The sequence below is a fragment of the Meles meles genome, chromosome 19 (assembly GCF_922984935.1).
Source record: "Meles meles chromosome 19, mMelMel3.1 paternal haplotype, whole genome shotgun sequence".
NCBI lineage: Eukaryota > Metazoa > Chordata > Mammalia > Carnivora > Mustelidae > Meles > Meles meles.
This window is the reverse complement of record NC_060084.1, coordinates 54,582,755-54,600,990: the sequence shown is the minus strand read 5'-3', so window position 1 is coordinate 54,600,990 and position 18,236 is coordinate 54,582,755. Positions and strand designations below refer to the sequence as shown.

Sequence of the window (18,236 nt, the reverse complement as noted above, 5' to 3'; positions counted from 1 at the left end):
TGATTCAGCAGTACTTGGAAGTGGTGTTAAGGAGCTGAACATTGAAAATGCTTCCTAAGTATTCTAAAGAGGCCACCAGGAAACAGAGTTTGGAGAAGTAAATTTCTACAGGCTTCTGTAATGTGCTCTCTTCCCTACTGAGCATAGTGCTGCAGTTGAAATTGTAAATTCTCCAGGAAGAGTCATGCTTCTTTTTCTTGTCAATAGGTCTTGCTGTCTGTAGTCTGGATCTGGTCATCTTCTCTGGAAAAGTAAAGAGCCCCAGCACATGAGGAGAAAGGAGACAATAGCCACACACTCAGGTAGGTGGGAATGAATGAAAGAGATGACACAGTGGGGGCCAAAGCCCAAAAGAGAAAACTTGAGCTTAAAATGTGGTTTGAGATGCTCTGCTTGAACGGGATGAGTCTGGAAGGTTTAATTCTCTGGTGGTCACAGAGGGATAGCTCCCGTCTCACTCTTCACATGCTCCTGCATCCTTGAAGGACTCACCTCCTGTTCTGGTGTCTTCCATGGCACTCACAGGGAAATCCAAAAGTCTCTCCATGGCTACTAAGGGTTTATGTGATCTTGATTTCTATTCCATTGTTTGTGGAAGCATCTGAAAATCTGTACGCATCGGTAGTTTCAAAGTGGAGACCCCAATGTGATTTACTCCTCTCTAATTTTTTGGGTGCATTTGTCTCCTGCAGGCGTGCACAAAGTCTGGTACAAAATCAGGAATGTTGGGGAGACTGACCTACCCTATGAAATCTTATATAGAGTAGCCCTCTGTATGGAGGCTTCCCCATTGACCGGACTCTGTGCTCTGTCCTTAGAAATGTATCTGGGAGCCTCAGTATTTACATTGGCCTCACAGTAGAATATGTTGGGTCACTTCACTAAGACCTAATTGATGCTAGGTCCTATTAAGGACTAAGTGACAGAATCTTTGTGGTTGGGACACTAGACATGGTGGTTCTAAAACCTACACAGGAGAGCCCAACATGAAGGCACAGCTGAGAATGACTTTTCAACCATTGTTTGTCAGAATTGCATGTATCTACAAACCATTTGAGGTTCCCATCAAAAATAGATTCTGGGGCCCCACACTCTGATATCATGACTCCCTAGAAGTGGATGAAGCCCATTAAGGTGTGTTTTTCAGTCATTGAGGTTGTTGTCCCCAGACTTCATGTCCACTAGCATTATGTTAGAGAAAGCAGAAGAGCACATCTGAGTCCCTTATTCCAAACTGTTCTCTCTCAACACAAATACTGTCTTTCTCAGTGATGACTACTAACAGCTTCTGGAAAGATGACCTTTTCTGCTCATCCCATACAAGTTAGGAAGAGACTAGATAAGGTTGTGTTGTCCGCGCAAGATTGTTTTATATGAATAGTATGTGCTCATTCATGAAAGGAATGTTTATTGAGCAGCTGCTACATGCTCCAGGTATAGGATGTCTGGGTGTGTGACTAGAGGATGCATTGGGCCCAGGACACTGTGCTGGGAATCTTACAATATGCATGTTAATCATTCTAAAGCCCTGAATTGGATACTATATGATCACTCTTTCCAGAGGGATTTGGGTACTGGGTGTGCCTTCTTTTCTTTTTTTTTTTTTTTTTAAAGATTTTATTTATTTATTTGACAGAGAGAGATCACAAGTAGGCAGAGAGGCAGGCAGGAGAGAGTGAGAGGGAAGCAGGCTCCCTGCTGAGCAGAGAGCCCGATGCGGGACTTGATCCCAGGACCCTGAGATCATGACCTGAGCCGAAGACAGCGGCTTAAACCAATGAGCCACCCAGGCGTCCCCTGGGTGTGCCTTCTTGGGAGTAGAGACTCTCTCTTCTTTTTCATAATCATTAACCTTAAAAATAATGTTGGGTGTGATGGCATATATATATATATGAGAGCAGTCTGGGAGCCAGGAAGGAAGGGTGGATTAGAGGCTCTGAATGAAATTTGATACATCAATCATTTGCATTTATGTATTTGGTTCATTCTAATGTGTGGACTATGAGTGGACATCCCAGGAATGGAAGGTGGGATGCTATTGCTATGTGTTACCTTGGAAGCTTTTTTTTTTTTTTTTAAGATTTTATTCATTTATTTGACAGAAATCACAAGTAGGCTGAGAGGCAGGGGGGTGGGGGAGGGGGAGGCAGGCGGGGGCGGGGGAGGGCGGAAGCAGGCTCCCTGCTGAGCAGAGAGCCCAACGTGGGGCTCAATCCCAGGACCCTGAGATCATGACCCAAGTGGAGGGCAGAGGCTTAACCCACTGAGCCACCCAGGCGCCCCTTTAAGCAGTGTTTTAACCAGAAAGGTGAAAACTTCCTCCCCAAATTTTAAGTCTTTTACTGTGCTTTGTCTGACTCTGAACCTCAGGAAAGTGTGAATGCCAGTTGGGGCCACCCACATGGGGCTGCCAGGAACTCTGTTCTCTGAGCTGTTCTGAGAAGGGAGGCATGGGGACCAGCAGTGGAGCTGTGGAGGGCAATTTTGTGGTCTGAGGTTATTTTCCACAGAATCCCCATTTAGGCAGAGGGAGTCTGCCCGATGAAATTTCTGGGCACCTGAGCTCTGTCCACATAATGTTAGGACCCAGGACCCAAATATGCAACCGGAATCCCAGGGCGTGAGTAGGTCCGCTGGTGGGATTGACGGGCGCCACTTGCATTCATGTTGCACAGGTGATCCTGGATGTCCAGTCCCTGATCCCCATCTCTTCTGGGACCCTCTGCACTCAGGACCCTGAGGGGTTCACGACCTCTGTTTTCAGTGTGCACAGGCGTCAACAGGAAAGCAGAAACGGGAGAGGGCAGCATATAACAGCAACACAGGCCAGAAGGAGGACCGGTCTGTCCATACACTCTGGTCCTAGCTTGCCTGAACTTGAACTCAGGTGTATGGGCTCGGTTGAAGTGAGATTCAGGAAACCCCCTCGGCTGGTTAGGGAGGAGTACACGACTGCACGTTGGGGCCCATAGAGAAGCAGTGGGCGCCACAAACCCTCCGTGCGCATGTGCAGCCCTTACTGGGCGACTCTATCTGCGCAGGTGCTATGGGAAGCCATTGCTGAGGGTGAGGGCTAGGGAAGTGAGGGCAGAATCGCATTGGTGTATTGTGCGCATGTGCGAAAGGGGGCTGTTGGGGAAACCTGTCACAGTCTTCTGCCAGCCTGCAACGTGGGTCAGGAGTTTAGGCCACTTGAGAAACTGGTCGAAATGAAAGGTGGTAGGTACTGTGTGATCTTCAGAGATGAGATGATATATGTTCAGATTTCCCAGAGTGAATCGGGCCAGTTGCTTTGTCTTTTCAAACCGTTACGCTTGCCCCACCTGTAGAAGATAGCAGTGAGGGTTTTATGGAGAGATGGTGGGGAGGTGGTATGTGATTGGCTGTACCCCACGCTGTTGCCTTATTTTCGGAAGGCCTACTTGACTCTAATTGTTTGTTCTTGAGTTGATTTTCTCCCTTTCCAGTGCATTGATTGCGAATTAAGTTGTGGTTTGCTTACAGAGGGTTCTGAGACCTTAAAGCCAACTGAGTCTGTGGCTTCCCTGTTTAATTGTTTTAACAGTGGAAACACAGTTGGCAGCATATCATGTGTTTTTGTGTGTTTGTGTCTGGTTTTTATTGTCCATTTGCAAGGGTAGTTCAGCAGTTGTCCCCTCATCGTAAGAACGCACAGTCATGATGGTGCAACAATTTTGTGTCCCAAAACCACCCAGTCAGTTACTTGTGTACAAATCAAAGATCCACATTTCATGATGTGCTTGGTAGTAGGAGACAGATACATTTGTGTGTCAACAAGGAGTTTCAACAAGTGTGTTACATTTACAACCACAGCGGGATATGTGTAAGAAATGCAGTAAATCCATTTCTACTACTGTGAAGATACCGCCTTCATGTAGCATTGATTAGGAAAAACAGTTTGATTGACAGTTTGATATGACAATATTTATGCAAACATTAAAGCTAGTGCAAAATATTTTAGTTTGTAGGTGTGTTACACAATTTCAAATGGAACTTCACGTGTCCCCTGAAATTGCACAAGAACGAGGATACACTTCAAACTGATGAGCTTTTATGACTGAATATCAAACTGTTACTGGGGGCAATGAATGAGGATTTTTATTTTATTTAAGTGTAAAAAAATTTTTTTAAAGATTTTATTTATTTGACAAACAGAGAGGGAATACCAGCAGGGGGAGTGGAAGACGGAGAAGCAGGCTTCCCACTGAGCAGGGAGCCCAACTCCTGGCTCAATCCAGGACCCTGGGATCATGACCTGAGCCAAAGGCAGACACTTCGTGACTGAGCCACTAGGGGCCCTTCATGTTAATTATTTTTCCTTTTTTAAAAAAAAAATATATTATTTGCTTCAGGGGTCCAGGTCTGTGATCATCAGTCTTATACAGTTGACAGCACTCACCGTAGCACATATCCTCCACAATGTCCATCACCCTCCTCCCCACCCCCAGCAATCCTCAGTTTGTTAAATGTACAAAATATTTAATGTTATGTCTATGTTATGTTCTGTCTCCACTGTAACAAATTTCCACACATTCAGGAGCTAAAAAGGATGCTCTGCTGATTATATATTTGAATTTCAGTGGGCTTATCCCGTTTTCTGTTTAGGGTCCTATAAGGTCAAAATCAAGGTTTCACAAGGCCTGGGATTTTCTCTGCAGCTTCTAAGGGAGAATCTACTTCCAGAACCATTCAAGTTCTTGACAGAATCCATCTTCAATGATATGTATTTATTTATTTGGAGCAGAAGCAGGGGTTGGGCAGAGGGAGGAGAGAGAGAATCTCAAACAGATTCTGTGCTGAGCCTGAAGTAGGGCTCCGTCTCACAACCCTGAGATCATGACATGAGCAAAATCAGGAATCAGACACGCAACCACTGGAGCCACCCAGGCACCCTGGCTGAATCCATCTTTAAAGACAAATTGGAGTTGATTCTAACCCTTATGAAGGGATTCATCTGCCTCTTGTATACAAGCCTGGATTTTGTTCTGATCCACTGGATTCAGAGATGCAGTATAATTGATTGTTGACGTCCTCTAGGAAGTTTTCAAGCACCTTGCCAAAACTTAGGGGTCTGTTTCTTTAGATCCTGTTCATGATGTTTCCGTTGGGCTAGTTTCATCCAGTGTTTGGCCTGGCCCTCGCCATAAGCATGTGGACCCACTGATGAAAATCTGAAAAACTAGCTTGGGAACTTTGAATTGATATGTTAAATTCTTCAGCAAACATATGGAGATGCTCAGTCACTTTAGGGAACTCTTTATTGCTCCAAGTTCATCTTTATTCCAGGGAACATAAACATTGTGTCCACTTAGATCTTCAGAAGACTTAACTTTAAGGGGGCAGATTTTAATAGGTTCAGGAGAGGAGGCAGCAGAGGGAACTTCAGAGGAAAAAGAAGGTGCAGCAAAAGAGTAGAATGAGAATGGAGATGAAGAAGGGAGAGCACAAAGGAAGGTGGTTTTGGACATGGGGCCTGAGCACAGGGTGGCTTCCTAGCGACTCTCGGTAAAGGTGGGAGAGGGGAGGCCTGGGCCTCAAAAGCCCTTTTCTGTGTTTGTAGTTGTTCGCTTACCTTATTCAGTTCAAAAATTACATGTTGGTATGAGGCAATATTATGTTTCTGATAGGGTTTGGAATCCTCAAAATCCCTATTAAAATAGGAATCCATTCAGTTTTGTCAATTTTAGAACCATGTTTGTCGAACTCATCTGTGATAAAAGTAACTTTGGAAAGGTAAAAGAATCCTGTTCTGGCCATTGAAGTTCTAAATTACTTCTTATTGGGGCACCTGGGTGGCCCGGTGGGTTAAGCCTCTGCCTTGGGCTCACATCATGATCTCAGGATCCTGGGATGGAGCCCCACATGAGGCTCTCTGCTCAGCGGGGAGCCGGCTTTCTGCTCTCTCTCTGTCTGCCTCTCTGCCTACTTGTGATCTCTCTCTCCCTCTGTCAAATAAATAAATAAATAAATCTTTAAAAAAATAAATTACTTCTTGTTAATTCAGTCCATTTATATATAAAAGCCCATGAAGAGAGAAGGTATTTTTTATACATAAGAAAGACATCTCTTCCTGCAGCACTTGGGTGGCTCAGTTGGTTGAGCATTTGCCTTTGGCTCAGGTCATGATCCTGGGGTCCTGGGATCGAACCCCACATTGGGCGCTCTGATCAGCAGGAAGCCTGCTTCTCCCTCTCCCTCTGCCTGCTGCTCCCTCTGCTTGTGTTCTCTCTCTCTCTCTCTCAAATAAATAAAATATAAGGAAGAAAGAAAGAAAGACAGACAGATGGGGTAGGGGGACGGAGGGAGGGAAGAAAGGAAGGAAGAAGGAAAGAAAGAAAAGCATCTCTTCCTTACACTACAACAGAGGAGGAGTATCCTGGAGCAAGGTAAAGTCCACATAAGATCAAGTGGGTTGGGCCGCTGCCTTCGGCTCGGGTCATGATCTCAGGGTCCTGGGATCGAGTCCCGCATCGGGCTCTCTGCTCGGCGGGGAGCCTGCTTCCCTCTCTCTCTCTCTCTCTGCCTGCCTCTTTGCCTACTTGTGATCTCTGTCAAATAAATAAATAAAATATTAAAAAAAAAAAAAGATCAAGTGCCATCTCTTTCTTTCTTTTATTTTTTATTTTATTTTTTTTTAAGACTTTTTATTTATTTCACAGAGAGAGAGTAGGCAGAGAGGCAGGCAGAGAGAGAGGAGGAAGCAGGCTCCCCGCTGAGCAGAGAGCCCGATTCGGGCCTCGATTCCAGGACCCTGAGACCATGACCTGAGCCGAAGCAGAAGCTTTAACCCACTGAGCCACCCAGGCCCCTCTTTCTTTTTTAAAAGATTTTATTTATTTATTTATTTATTTGACAGAGAGATCACAAGTAGGCAGAGAGGCAGGCAGAAAGAGAGGGGGAAGCAGGCTCCTTCCTGAGCAGAGAGCCCGATGTGGGGCTTGATCCCAGGACCCTGAGATCATGACCTGAGCCGAAGGCAGAGGCTTAACCCACTGAGCCACCCAGACACCCCCAAGTGCATCTCTCTGTTGGGTCTGCAACTGACTTCCAGTGGTACGGCAAAAGAGTTCTTCCTGCCTAAAACCTCTGACTCCATTTTAGTGAGACATCCCATCCCTAATTTTCCACGGTTGGAAAGGAAATTTTGCTTTGTTTGGGAGTTTGGCAGATGGGGAGCATGGTGGATTCATGTCCAGAGACAATGTACATAGTCACAAACCAAGCACGAAGGGCTTCAGGGGCAGGCACAGAAGTAGTGAGCATGACAGGCCGGGGAAGCAGTGCTCCAGGGCTTCATTATCGTCAGTCCGGTCTCAAGGAGACTCACCTGACGCAGGGCAGGCCCCTCCCTAGCATGCTGATGCTTGATCTTCCAGGAACATTGGGTTCCTCGTTTCCCCCACCTCAGAGGTCTGTTGATCTCAAGAACCTACAGCTAGTCAAGGCTTCAGTTAGAGAGCAGAGGTGAATGAGTTAGATGGATGTACCAGCAGTGCTTGGAGTAGCTATAGCCCGGGAAATCTGTATTTGGAAACAACACAGACACATTATGAATGCTGCAGGTACTGCACTTTTACCTGCGCACACACATAGGATCCTTGGGGCTGTGCTGGGACCTCAGGAACATGTAGGTGGGTTAATCCTCATAAAACTTGAGCGGTTGGTGCTAGATGTCCCCTATTTTCCCTGAGAAGGTAGATGCTGGGCCCTGTCTTTTTGTTTCTTTTTCTTTTTTAACATTAAGCTTAGGGGCACCAGGGTGGTTCAGTCATTAAGCATCTGCCTTTAGCTCAGGTCATGATCCTGGGGTCCTGGGATTGAGCCCCACATCAGGCTCCCTGCTCCGCTGGAAGCCTGCTCTCCCTCTCCCACTCCCCCTGCTGTGTTCCCTCTCTCATTGTCTCTCTCTCTCTCTCTCTCTGTCAAATAAATAATCTTAAAAAAAAATTCGCAAGACAAAACAGAAAAAACATTAAGTGTATAAAATAGGAGCTAAATGTAGTGGAAGAATATATATTATGAAAGCATGAACTGGAATGTATGAGGAACTTCTCGTTGTTGACTAAGAACAAATTAGCATGAGATGAAGAGGAAAAAATAAAATTTAATCCATATGTATGGAGACTCCACAGAGATGTGAAAGTTTCAAAGACTGGCACGGTAAGGTACATATGTCTTTGAGGAGAAAAGCAGAAGAAAGGAAGAAGGGAGAAGTCTAAGAATTCCAAGGGAAGAGCTATAATTCATGAGAAGAAGAAAATGAGTAAATATTTGGTAAAATATTATTCTCTGGGCCACTCAAAAAAAATAGAACATAGAGAATGTGGCTCAAACAGGTCTTCTTAGGTTCCTTTCTGCCTCTCATACCTCCTATATATCATAATGCAGTTAGGTATGTTGATAGCTCTCAACCTGCGGCAGCTACTCTATCTAAATTCTTTTTATTCAGTGAGGTGGGGTGGAAAAGACTTTTCCTGAATGTGCTGGATTTTGGTTGCTTTTTCACTCAAGATAAACTTTGTAACAAAGTGGCCCATCATGGGGTAGCCTGTGCTTGGCCCATACAATCTGTAGGATATTTTGTTGAGTTAAGTAAGACACACATGGAAAAAAGAAATACTGTATGAAATCACATGGAATTTAAAAAAAAATTAAATCATCAATGTGAAGATTACAGGGTTTGTTGCCAGCAACTGGCAGTGAAGGAAATTTTGAAATGTTGGTCACCTGGAAATGTGAAATTAATGGGAACCCTCACTAAAATGGAGTCAGGAGGTTTCAGCAGGGGGAGCTCTCAAGCCCTATGACTCAGTCATTGCAGCTCCAATAGGAAGGGAAGGTCTTGGCATTATGCAAACTTGACCTTGGACATAGACTATACTGTTCCAGCCAGAGGAAGAGATGGTTTTTTTTATCCCTCCCAGGCAATAGCTCAACCACTGAAAAACCACAACCTTCATACTACCATTTTACTCTGAAGAACTTTTAGTGTGTAACAGAGTTCTCATCTTCCCCCTTCTCGCCTCAGTAAAAGCGTCCCTCTTCTTTGTTTCCTAGACTTGCCTATCGTTTTGCCGTAGCTTGTATGTCCCTAATTTGATACTGTTATTCCTGAATAAACCCATCATTTTGTGGATAAAATAACTGGCAGTTTTGTTTTTTTTTAAAAGATTTTATTTATTTATTTAACAGAGAGATCACAAGTAGGCAGAGAGGCAGGCAGAGAGAGAGAGAGGGAAGGAAGCAGGCTCCCTGCTGAGCAGAGAGCCCGATGCGGGACTCGATCCCAGGACCCTGAGATCATGACCTGAGCCAAAGGCAGGGGCTTAACCCACTGAGCCACCCAGGTGCCCTATTTGTTTATTTTTATTTATTCTTTTATTTATTTCCTTATTTTTGGAGAGACCAAGAGCGCAAGCGAGGTGTGGAGGGGAGAGTGAGAGCAGCAGAGGGAATCTTTAGCAGGCTCTGTGCTCGTCGAAGAGCCGTTGGAGGGCTCTGTCTCCTCACCCTGAGATCATGTTGTGAGCCAAAATTAAGTCAGACAACCAACTGACTGACACTCAGTCACCCCTGGCAGTTTTTATTTTTAATGTTAAATATAACAACAGTTGGGACACCTGGGCAGCCCAGTTGGTTAGGCAGCCAGCTCTATGATATCCATCTAGGTCAAGATCTCAGGGTCCTGCAGTTGATGCCCGTGCTGGGCGCCGTACTCAGTGGAGAGTCGGCTTGCAGATTCTTTCTCTTTCTCTCCTTCTGCCGCTCCCCTTGCTCACTCTCTCTTTCTCTCTCTCTCTGAAATAAATAAATCTTTTAAATAATCCATAATATAACAGCACTCACTAAGGATGAAGAAATACTGGTGTTCCACTCTGCAGCACACTGACTCTAGTGGTATATTTTACCATGGAAATTTGCCAGAATGCATCTAAATAAAGCGTTATCAGCATGCAAAAAGCTTAACTATATGGAGTTTTGGATATGTTCATTCGCTTCATTATGGTAAAGGTTTTGTAGGTTAATAAGGGTCCACAGAAAAAGGGAGAAGAGACAAAGATTTCTTCACATAAGAGAAGTCACTTTAGGCCCCCAGCAATTTCATGATCTATGCCTGTTTGTGATCTCTGCCAGCACTACTTACCCAAGCACCTCTTTGAAGAATGTTCTGGAATATGTCAGAATTACAGAGAGACATCAGTAGTTCATGGTTTTAAGGCAGCAAAAGAATGTAAATACCAACAGCCACCACCACAAGCCCAGGAGATAGTCTAGCCATATCAGAGACAATTAACCTTGATAAAACTCGCATTGCTGTTTCCAAAGTAAAGATTGTCCTTTTTCTTTTTTCCCAAGTAAAGATTGTCTTAACAGATTCTCTAGTAGCTGTTGTGGGAATTAAACCCTCTTGAGTACACAGATAACAGAATAAAGGAGCCGGAGAGATGATTATGCCCACCGTTACTGGTCCTTTGACTTCAGTCAACTGGGACCTGGACTGTGCAATTTAGGATGACATTTTGGTGGATTTCACTCTGAAATGGGCTTTTCCAGGCTCCTTGATGAATATACATATGCCATTAGCTTAAAACTCACCCAGTTTTGTTGTTTGGGGAGCTAGTTTTGGGAAATGTCCCTGGTGTTCTCTTTACTTGATACAAGTAAAACCTTTTTCCTATTTCTTATTTTTGTCTTGGCGGTGTTTTTTGGCTCGACACCAAAGGTGCTGGTGAAGCGAAACCAGTTTCAGATGATCATTTCACCATGAATATGGATATTTACTATTTTAACCCTCAGCAACAAAGGGATGTTCATAAATGAAAACAAGGTCCTGAATGAGCACACAAAAGCAGCATTGACTTGAATGACAAAGACAGACATTTAGGCACTCAGACATACATATCTCTGCTCCCCTGTATCTGGTGTTGGGTTCTGGCAAAAAGTGAACACCTACCATTGAGATTGGGAATAGGCAGCCACAGAAAATTTTGATCTCCTTCTATCTGTTCAGTGAAGGGATAGCCCAGAGTGGGGACAGACCTAGAAAGTCTTAAGAGGGTGAATGTGTGGAGTTGTGGAAGGTGAGGGTTCTAGGCTTCTGATCTCTGTGTTGTGACGGATTACCAGTTCTATCTTCCTGAGTTTGTACAGAGGATAATGGTAGGCTGCCCTAAAACGTGCCCCTTTGCCATATTGATTATTTTGAAATAAAAGGTACTTAGCAATCAGCCAATACAAAAAGAACATCCTGACCACCATTTGTGTCCAGAAAGCAGGAAATCAGTCTCCTGTGCAATGGATACCTTTCCTGCACAGAGAGAGAAAGAGGTATTCTTATCTCCATGGATAGGGAATTGGGAGCTGAAAAGCTTGCATGAAGAAACTTGTTACTTTTCACTACTTCACTACCACTACCTAAATTCCACTCAGAATTCCATACTATGTGAAGGCCCAAACAGGAGTTTTCTTTATGCTGTCAAATTCTCACAGATGTATTGTCTCTTCTTTTTCCAAATAAATCGTGAAAACTATCTACATTGGTTATTTTTATGGGTCTCACGTTCATTATTGGGTTTTGGGTGCATGTTACTAGACTTTGGGATTGCTTTCTCCTGTAATCTGTCTCTGTCAGTTTGATTTTTTTTTTTTTAAGATTTTATTTATTTATTTATTTGACAGACAGAGATCATAAGTAGGCAGAGAGGCAGGCAGAGAGAGAGAGGAGGAAGCAGGCTCCCCGCTGAGCAGAGAGCCCAATGTGGGGCTCGATCCCAGGACCCTGGGATCATGACCCGAGCCAAAGGCAGAGGCTTTAACCCACTGAGCCACCCAGGTGCCCCTGTCAGTTTGATTATTTTACCTGTTTTATTTACCTAGGTAAAATAATCTTGAATGGTAAAGGAATATTGTTCCTCCCCAATAATTTTTCCCTAAACTCCTAAATAACGTATGTGCAGGATTGAAGACCTTTACATGCCTATCTCAAAAGGAGCATTCTACTTGTACACATAATAAAATTCTTGTGCATCTGGGTTAAGTATATTCTAAATTTGAGGGGTTTTCATAAAACATAGTGAAAAGGGTGATGGTCATTGTGTCAGGTGTGGTGACACAGTGCGGGTAAAAATGGCCATTTTTAATGATATTCTTGGGTGACCACTTGTGGCACACACACACTAGTGCTTACAGGGCCATCTGAGAGAGCGCTGGTCAGTGAGATGGAAAGTCCCTGTGCAGGCAGGACTGCCCTGAATGAAAAAGAAATAACTTCCAGTCAAAATCCTTATGTACTGTCAGATTTTTTTCTTAATCCTTCTTAATCTTGAAACAAAGTTTGGTACATTGTGGGAGGGCAACCATTTGGGGGTCATAAGAGAGGAAGGAGGAACACAGTGCTGCATATCAATAATATCAGGGCAAAAATTAGGAAAAAGAGGTTACCCCATGTGATGTCTCAGTCATTTTATCAGACATGGGCTTCCTACATGTTCGTTGTGTACATAAAATATACATCTTATTTTCTATAAGTATTGACCTTCCTTAGAGCTGAACATAAGCACACAGCTACAAAATAAGATGGATTATTATATTTCACTTGTAATAATGTTAAATGGGCTTAACCTGCTATCCAGCTTCTTTGCAGTAGATTCTGCAACATCCCAGTTCCACTCTAGACAGGGTGAGTGTCAGAACAGCACTGGCTAGGAAATACCTTGGGGATTTCTGGCCAAAAATTGGGTGGATCATGTGAAGCAGAGATGGTCAGTGCCTCTGACTGCTGATCTCTGTCCCCTCAGAGCACAGAGCACATGCCTGCCCTAACCATGGGTAAGTGGAATGATGGAGGTACCTCTCAGCTCTGAGTCTGTGTCCCTGGAAGGTCACCCATCTGCAGTGGGTCAAACCTGTTTTGGGGTTATGTACCTGGGATACTAGTACTTTGTGAAACCACAGCCCATGACTTGCTGATCCTACCTATTACCATGTCCTGAAGGTTCTTCGCCAAGATCTACTCTGCCATGTCCACAATGCTTCTATCATCCAATACCTGTCACCATCCACTGCCACCAGTCTCGGCCTGAGGAAGATAGTAATCTCTGTCAGCCAGCAGAATCCGCTTATCAGTGACACCCAAGATTTCAGTTAAGTCATGAAGAAAAATGGGAAATCCTTGGTTCCAGGAAATCACCATATATGCCAAGTCCATATCTCCATACTTTTATCAGATGACACCATGAGCAGCACCGTGACTTGGCCTTTGGAGTGAGCACATGTTACCTCCAGTTCCCTCCCCAAATTTCAGAAAGAGTTCTCCAGGTATGCTTTTAAAAGGTCTTATCTCAGGGCCCCCTGGGTGGCTGTCAGTGAAGTATCTTCCTTTGGCTCAGATCCAGGATCCTGGGATCTAGCCTACTTCTCCCTTTTCCTCTATTGCTCTTCCTGCGTGTGCTTTCCCTTTCTCTCTGCGAAATAAATAAATAAAATCTTTTTAAAAATAGTCTTGGCCACCTGGGTGGCTCAGGCCATTGGGCCTCTGCCTTCAACTCGGGTCATGATCCTGGGGTCCTGGATTCGAGCCTGCCTTGGGCTCCCTGCCCTGCTGGGAGCCAGCTCTTCCCTCTGCCTCTGCCACTCGCCCTGTTTATGCTCTCTCCCTCTCTCTCTCTCAAATAAATAAAATATTTTTCTTTATTTAAAGGCTTTAATTATTCATTTGACAGAGAGAGACAGCGAGAGGGAACATAAGCAGGGAAGTGGGAGAGGGAGAGGCAGGCTTCCCGCTGATCAGGGAGCCCGATGGGGTACTCATCCCAGAACCACACCAGCCAAAGGCAGACGCCTAATGACTGGGACACCCAGGCACCCCTCAAATAAATAAAATCTTAAAAAAAAAAAAAAAGTATTGGCGCCTGGATTGTTCATTGGGTTAAGCCTCTGCCTTCAGCTCAAGTCAAGGTCTCAAGAGTCCTGGGATCAAGCCCGAATCCGGCTCTCTGCTCAGCAGGAAGCCTGCTTCCCCCATCTCTCTTCCTGCCTCTCTGCCTCCTTTTGATCTCTCTGTCAAATAAATAAATAAAAATCCTTTTAAAAAATTAAATCTTCTTACCTTTCTTTCTAGGAGTGTAGAGCTTCATGTTTTACCTATGTTCACATCCCTCCTAAGTGCTAACTGAATTTACACTGTGGCCCATTGTCCTTTTATCCCTCTAATCTGAATTAAGAGGTCAGGGAGGACTCTCCAGCCACAACACATACAAAAAAGTTTTCTCAGATGTATTTGTAGCTGGGAAAGAAACTGAGAAATTAAGAAGAACTGGAGATCATGAAAAAATAAGAAAAATAGGGGCACCTGGGTGGCTCAGTCATTAAGTGGCTGCCTTCAGCACAGGTCATTATCCTAGGGTCTTGGGATCAAGTCCAGCATTGGGCTGCCTGCTCTGCAGGAAGCCTGCTTCTCTCTCTCCTACTCCCCCTGCTTGTGTTCCCTGTCTCGCTGTATCTCTCTCTGTCAAACAAATAAAGTCAAAAAAAAAAGACAAATAGAATTTATCTTTCTTCATTCAGAGAGTTGTGCAACCTGGGAACGGGTATCCTTTCTGCACATGCAGAATTCATCAGTACTTCCTGTACTCTTTCTCTCTCCGTGGCCTTGCCTCATACAGAAATATTTTCCTCCTGCATAGGGGATATCTATCACACATCCAGTATGGCCTTGTGTGTATATATTCACCTCATTTATTTTTTTTTATTCACCTCATTTAAACATCAAAGGAACCCCTCCATTATGACATGGGGCTCAGTCCTTTATTAGGTTCCGTGGGTGGAGTGCTTGAAAGTTCCTGGGTAAGTCCAGATCGAGCCACTGAAGCGTAAACAGGTTTAGGTAAACTCTTGGGGGATCTTCTCTACAGGGGAAGTGCTTGTTCACGAGGGCTTTGGTTGAGGTGTCCTATCAGAAGTTCCATTAATGTGTGACTCTACGGGGTGTTGTTTAGAGAACGTGCTAGTGAGAAGGGCTGGTGTTAGTTCAAGTCCTCTGTAACCCAACTGACCACACCCCATGGATGTCAAGTAGCACCATCATGGAGTTTGCCTCAACTGTCAACTGTCTCCCTATGTATATAATCTGTAATATATCCATGTTGATGTCCCAGGACTTCAGAGGGGGAGAAACCAATGCAATAGATAAATTGTTGAAAATAGAACCATACATTATTTAAAGTCTGAGGCTACTGAGAAAATAAATTACTAGTTATCAGATGGGTGGTAGATACTATCTGTTGTCTACATTCTTAATTAAGGTGAGCTAGGTTAATACTGGTGGCAGGATAATGCATCATTCATTACCAGTCAGCGTTAACACATTAAAAACCAATGTTCTATTATTAAAGTATCTTAGGATCACACATAGACTAAGTTATGCATTTCCAAATCCACTGTATGGTCCTTGTTGAAGATACAGATTACAAGCATTCAAGAAGCATTCTTGTTCTGATAAAATGTCGTAGGAGTCATAATTTCAACAATTTTCAGGTCTGAAGTAATTGTTAAGAAATGCTGATATACAATCATATGCCCTTTTATGGAAGAGTTAGCTGTCCTCTACAGATATCTGAGGTTTCTTCATTTCAATCACATCAGCTAACATTCTGTACGTCTGTCAGTCGCTATTATAAAGACACATCAGTATTTTAATGGAGTGTCGCCACTTTTTCTTTGTTTTTGGCTTTTTAAGATTTTAATTCCAGTTAACAAGCTGTTATGTTAGTTTCAGCTATACAATGTAGTGGTTGAAGAATTCCGTACATTATCCAGTGGTTGTCGCAACAAGGGCAGTCCTGCATTTCCAAGAACCTCTTTAACCCTTCTCCCCACCCACCCTTCCTCTGGTAACTACTGGTTTATTCCTTATCGTTAAGAGTCTTTTTCTTGATTTCTCTCTCTCTCTCTGTCTCTCTCCACTGTCACTTAAGAATTGATTAAATTTCTCATGGAGAGGTGGACTATGGTCACCCTAAAGGGTCTTCTCATTGCTTTTCTGGTTTTTCATTATAATGATATTCTAACGTGTTTTCTCTTTCGCTTTGTTCTCTCCTATTGTTGAGATATATGCGAGCAGTTCCTGACTCCTTTACGCAGCCAAACAGATCATAACCGACTACTCAAAAAGCTAATTCTCTGCAGTGTTCCCTCTGGACTCTACAATAATGGCTTCTGTAATATTTACACGTAGGGACAGATAGGGACCAATTTCAATGCATGGGTAGGGACATCTCTACAACCCCTGTCACTCTGAAGAAGTTACGGAATATGAGCCCTTTACCCTTCAACAACCTGAACAATTTAAGAACAAATAATTGGTCAGGAGTGCAGTGATAAGGGAAAGAAACAGACAAATGTTCCCCTTTAACCCAGAAGGTTAACCTGCGTAGTTGTGATAACGATCAAATACGTGCTGGTTGATACATTCTTTTTTCTTTTTAGATTTTATTTATTATTTGACAGAGAACACAGCGAGAGAGGGAACACAAGCAGGGGGACTGGGCGAGGGGGAGAGGGAGAGGCAGGCTTCCCGCTGAGCAGGGAGCCGGATGCAGGGCTCCATCCCAGGTCCCTGGGATCATGACCTGAGCCGAAGGCAGAGGCTTAACGACTAAGCCACCCAGGCATCCCATGGTTGGTACATTCTTAAAGGGTCTCATGACTGCCTGTACATCCCACCCATAGTTAATATCGAACTGAATGATAAGCACCAGAGAAATTTTGCAAAAGTAGTGGGTGGTTTTTCTTTCAAGATTTTATTTACTTGAGAGAAGGAGGGTGAGCACCAGCAAGGGGAGCTACAGGCAGAGAAAGAAGCAGACTCCCCATTGAGCAAGGAGCATGATGAAGGACTCGATCCCAGGTCCCTGGGATCATGACCTGTGCTGAAGGCAGATACTTACCTGACTGAATCACCTAGACATCCCAAAAAGTAGTTTTATAAGTAGAAAATTGAAGATAGATTTATGAAGATACTCCCTGCACATCCCCTCCCCATGAGCACTAAGCATATAACCACAAGCTTCATGTAGCCAAAGTGCAACTCTTTCTGCCCAGGAGTCTTTTTCTGGGCTACTTGAATAAACCATAAAACATCTCAAGAATTCTTTCCTACTGGATGGGCTCCACAATCCCACAACAGCTTTGTTACTGCAAACTCCATTTTTGGCTGCTGGTGGCTCAAAAAGCCAATACTCAAGATGCAGTTTTTTTGTTTTTTTTTTTTTTAAAGATTTTTATTTTTTTATTTATTTGACAGAGAGAGATCACAAGTAGGCAGAGAGGCAGGCAGAGAGAGTGAGAGGGAAGCAGGCTCCCTGCTGAGCAGAGAGCCCGATGCGGGACTCGATCCCAGGACCCTGAGATCATGACCTGAGCCGAAGGCAGTGGCTTAAACCACTGAGCCACCCAGGCGCCCCTCAAGATGCAGTTTTGACTGGAAAAGAATATGAGCTTTATTCAGGAGGACAGCCACTTGGGAAGAAGGTGGAGTCTTGTCCAAAAACCAGCTCCACAGTTTCAGCCTGGTCCAAAGAGTTGAAAAGGAACTCAAGGCCAGTAATCTGTAAAAGAGGAGTGCAGTAATCTGTAACACTTCGTGCTTGCCTCTTCGTAGCCACAGACATTACTGAGGTGCTTGGAGATTGTTTATTGGTGCCCCAGGAGAGAGGTTGTGCGAGAGGGTTCCAATCCGAGTCTTTCTAGGAAACAAGGTACTATTTGTAGATATACAAAGAGGTTTGGTGTATCAATCATTCGGGCTAAAAGGCGTGTGCTAAAATTTAAAGACTACTAAGCTGGGCAAAGGGGCACTGGCTTGGCTTCTGTGATTTTAAAGAAAGGTCCACTAGGTTTATTGTGTTGCTACAAATGGAAGGATTTCCTTCGTTTGTGAGGTTGATTGTATACCAAGAATAAATTAGACAGTGGAACTCTTATCAGTAATATAGCTAATATTAGACTTTAACTTTTTATATTATAAAGAGTTGCCTGCCTGTTGTTTTCTTTCCTTTTTCCTGGGACTATGCTTACCCCCTTATGAAATTCTGAATGCCTACCCCTTCGTAAGTCACAGTTTGATAAACATTTGCTCTTTCCTTTTTCCTGGGACTATGCTTACCCCCCTTATGAAATTCTGAATGCCTACCCCTTCGTAAGTCACAGCAGCATGA

General features: G+C 43.9%; 1 protein-coding gene across 5 annotated transcripts in view; it reads left to right on the top strand.

Moving 5' to 3' along the window:
* The first annotated feature begins 207 nt into the window (after positions 1-207).
* The window catches only part of LOC123931291 (putative protein ZNF720), an 82,639-nt gene continuing 64,610 nt past the window's right edge, over positions 208-18,236 (top strand). For all 5 annotated transcript variants that reach the window (XM_045988238.1, XM_045988234.1, XM_045988235.1 and 2 more), the window contains exon 1: positions 208-302. The gene's annotated coding sequence lies outside the window, so the exon portion shown is untranslated. The remainder of the gene's footprint in view (positions 303-18,236) is intronic.